Genomic DNA, 4881 nt, shown 5'->3' with positions numbered 1-4881 from the left:
AAAACATTCTTAAAAATTAAAAATATACAATATGATAAAATAGTTGGAAGTTTTAGAAGCAAATGTTGAAAAATTCGCTCAGTAAGTCAAACAAATCAGGAATAGAAGAGAAAAATGAAAACATTAAACTACATCTCAAAGACCAATATCTAACATTATGGTTCTAAAATGACCAAACAAAAATTTAAAGACAAAAGTATCAAGAAATAATTCAAGTGTTTCCCAAAATTAGGGAGGATGAGTTATACAATTAAAACTTACAACAAATGCCAAGAAAATGAATTACAGTGTTATATCATGTAATTTCAGGATGTAAAGGGCCGTGAGAAGATCTTAAAGTTTATATATAGAGAAAAATTCCTATATACCAAAGACTATAAATATAATAGTGTGGACTCTGCAAAAAGCAGAGTAACACCTTCAAAACTTTAGGGAAAGTCCTTAAAATTTTTCAGAGAAAATGTTTTTCAATCTAGACTTCTGTATTCAAAATATCAATAAAATATGAGAGTAAGATAAAGAAATTTTTGAATAGTCAATATAAAAAATTTGCTTCCTATTCATCCTTTCTCAGAAAACTACTTTAGAATGTGCTTCACCAATTAAGAAAGGAAAAGCAAGAAAAAGTAAGACAAAGGATCTGACAAATTGGCCATTGCACCACAACAAGTAGCAGAAGCTATACTCTGGTTGAGGGTGTGCAAGTACTTCTGATACTCAGTAAACTGCTACTTTCCTTTTCTTGTTAGGCACATAGTTAGACTATCTCCAAATTCTCCTGCATTTTACTGTGACTGTAGGGTAAGCCTGCACGGAACAGACAGACTGTGCTACTTCCAGGACTCTATTTTCAATTAGTAAGCATGTCTCTTCTAGCTCCCCTTATTCTGGGTGGATATGAATATATGAACGCAACAGATGGTGAATTTCCAATATGAAAAACCTGGGTCCCTAAATCACCATATTGAGAAGAGGCCCATAGTAGCCAACAATCACCATCTTGGATTGTGACATGAATAAGAAATAAGTTTCTATTCTGGGAATCTATCACTGTAGCCAACCCTAACTATGAGGGATGGAGAAAAGAAATGCTGGGACAAAAACTGTACCAGGCCTAGAGAATAACCAGTCCAGATTGGAGCAAGTCAGAAACTCTGAAAGAAAAGTTTTCCAAGAAGATGCAATTGATAGAAAACTGGATGTATTTGAACACTGGGGAAAAGTTTTGGGGTGAATTAGTCATAATAACACAGGCAACGAAGAAAACAAAAGTAAACAAAACATCCATTGAATCCAGGGAGAACAAATTTATGCAAGATAGAAAAAGTAATTGAAGTTTGTTGCCTGGTTCAGTTGTAAATAATATTTACATAACCTTAGTAGATTGGCTTAAACATGAAAATACAACTTTACTGGGCAAATGGGAGTTAAGGCATGCATGTATATGGCAATGGAGGATGAGGAAAGAGTTAACATGATATTTCCTAGCTTCAGGAATCAGTAGGTGATTTCCGAAACAACAACAACAACAACAACAAACCCCAAGAACTAACAACACAAGAACTTTATTAACACACATGGAATAAATCCTGAAACAAAAAAGTAGCCAGAAGTATTGAGGACAGGTAAGAATGGAGATATTGAAAGTGTGTCAGCAATGGCCTCATATTCTATAATAAGCTTCATAGATTTATTTTACTTTTTAAAGGTATGTAAAAAATGTACTAAACAAAAACACCCCCCAATTTAAAAAAAGTTATATCCACATTCTAACTAAAATATTTCAGATGGACCAAGAATAGAGTCATAAGATTATAGTAAAGTTCAAACAAAGAGAAACAGAAAACAGAATGATGGGGGCCATCCTCTTCTTTGAAGCTACAAAAAAGAACTAAAGAGGAAAACACCTCTGTAGTGAAAACCTAAAAGTAACTAAAAACAAATCTAAAAAAGTTCAATTTTAAAAATGGTTAATTTTTATTACAAAACAGGTCACTGAAATAAAAGAGAAGTATTGAAACTTCATAAATGAATGAAAAATTATTATATGAGAAGAAATAGAATAAATGAATTATTTAAAAGATAAAATTAACCTTTAAGTAAATATTTTCCATGAATAATTACCTTTATACTTAACTAACCTAAAAACGTTAACCTTAAGTGTTCTAGGAATTGCAGTAATCTTGTGTTTTTGTGTAGACACTGCTAGTCTCAATGTAAGTATTTATGTTCTACTTGACAAGAATGAGATGAATCTTCATGTGGAATCTTCAATGTGATGAAATTTCAGACTTAAGTAATTATTCTAAATAAATAATCAACCAATGATAAAAGGGGCATGTGCAGTGGAAGAATGACAAATAAATTAGAATTCCCCACCCTACAGAAGAACAACCTAATTGTACAAACTTGATCAGATTCTTATTAAATAAAAAATTGAAAATGTGTAATATAATAATGTATTTTTGATTGTTACATAAAATGCAAATGTATGTGGACACTTTAAAATTCACAAATTTAGATCTTTAATGAATTGGCATGGAATTTTTTTATCTTTGAAAGTTTCTTTAATGTTACAAATAAGATTTGATGTTTAAGTGTTATCTACAACATTGCTGATAAATTAATTTAGACAAAATGCATACATTTTAAAGCCTCATTTTTCCATCTGAGAATAATAAAGCATATAACATTTGTTCACCTACCTCAGAGCATTGTCATAAGAATCCCATACTACAATACATATGAAAGCATTTGATAAATGTAAAGTGCTTTACTAATATGAGGAGTTATTATCATCATCAGAGCTATTGAGAAAGCTGCCTTGGCAGGATTATTTCTTCTCTGAACCTCAGTCAGAACTTTATCTCCCTGCCTCCATATGTGACACATTAGAAGTTACTTGAGCTCAAGGTCAGTTTTTAACTTTGGCTCCTTTGAGAAGCAATGGAATAAACCAAAGATCAATGTGAATATTTTCCAAGAAAACCATCCAAAAGGAATACCCAGGGAGGGAGGGAAAGCAGTCCAAGGACCCCACAGGAAGAATAAGTCTTTGAGAGATCTGGGCTGCTCTAACAATGTTGTCTTAGCCATTGTTCATCTCTCCATTGGAAAAGACTTTTTCCTTAGTCAATTCCTATTACTTTACAGTGTCTTTCAGGGGCTCAATGAAAGGGGCATATCACTTTAAATTAAAAAGAGGGTAATATTTAGGACCAATCATTATAGAAGGACCAACATTCATTTTGTGTTTTTTTCGTGTAATCAAAATATATGTATCAATATTTTTTGAACTTGGGAATCTCCCTATGTCAAAAATTTCGAGGATCATTCTTTGGGAGTATTCTTGTGGGGGAAATTTAAGTATTCAGCTCTTTTTCAGTAAAGTATCCTATAACTGTTATTTAGATCCAGTTAAATTATGGTCTTGTTTAATTATTCTATATCTTTGCTAGTTTTCTGTCTACTAGTTCTATCAGTTGCTGAGCATGCTTTGTTGAATTGTCAATTATGACTATGGCTTTGTCTCTTTATCCTTTCAGCTCTATCAGTTTTTGTTTAATGCATGTACTAGGCTTCTGTGAATTACTGCAAATTTGGTATTTTAACACAAATTTATTGTCTTATAGCTGTGCGGGTCAGACGTCTAAGATGGTTCTCAGTGGGCTAAAACTACAATGTCAACATAGCTGTGTTTCTTTCTGGGGGGTGTAGGTGAAAATCCATTTCCTTGTTCATTCAGGTTGTTTTTAAAATTCAGTTCCTTCAGGCTACAGTTGTTAGTTCCCCATTTCCTTCATGGCTGGTTGGTGAGGGCCATCCCTAGCACCTGCTGGCTGTCTGCCTAACTTGGCTCAAAGTTCTCCTCCATTTTTAGAACCAAAGATGGCAGGTCAAATTCCTTTCATGCTATGAATTTCTCCCATCTCTTGTCATGTATCTTTGATCCACTCTTCTGCCTTTCCATTACATTCTTAAGGGCCTATGTAATTACATCATACCCACCTAGATAGTTCAAGATGATTTATTACCTTATTTTATATTCAACTAATTAAAAACTTAATTCCATCTGCAGTCTTAATTCCTCTTTGCTATGTAGCATAAATTTCCAGGGATTATTAATTGTCTGTCTTTGATGGGGTTAGTTCTGCGTCCACGGATTTGTAGATCTGCTATTTGTAAGCATGCATATTCAAGATCATTGTTTTCTTGGTGGCTTGATCATTAGAATGGCCCTCTTTTTACCAACTAATACTTTCACTGTAAACTTTATTTGGCATTAGTATAGCCAAACTTGCTTTAAAAACAGCAGTTAATGTTTACATGAAATATTTTTTTCCCATTCTTTTTATTTTCAATCTGCCAATGGTCACTTTGTTTTGGTGAGTTTCTGGTGAAAAATGTGTATTGAGATATGTTTTTTTCTGCTAATCTTTATTTTTAGTTGTGAATTGAGATCATTTTGATTTAAAAGTCATTATTGATACATAATGGCCTAACATATATACCATTTTATTTTTTCTGTTTGTTTCTTCTTTTTCAGGGTTTTTTAAAAAAAATTTTGGCCTTTCTCTAGGTTATTCCATCTTATTTGACTTGTATTGTGTTTGAGCTTATCAGTGACTTTCCTGGTCATTACTCTAGGTATTATATGTACAGAATGCATCATAGTCTACTGGTAATGCCATTACATGTCTATAAGTTAAATATTGAAAAAAATTTCCATTATTATAGCTCTTTACATTACCCACTTTAAAAATGTACTTGTGTCAGAATTTTTCCCACATTCATTGAGAAACAGAACTGATATTATTATTTTGGCTTCAACCACAAAATATGATTTAAGAAACTCATGAGTAAAATTGTCTACTATAATTT

This window comes from Sciurus carolinensis, chromosome 13 (genome assembly GCF_902686445.1).
Source record: "Sciurus carolinensis chromosome 13, mSciCar1.2, whole genome shotgun sequence".
Classification (NCBI taxonomy): Eukaryota; Metazoa; Chordata; class Mammalia; order Rodentia; family Sciuridae; genus Sciurus; species Sciurus carolinensis.
The sequence above is the reverse complement of the archived record's forward strand: the minus strand, read 5'-3'. Positions refer to the sequence as shown.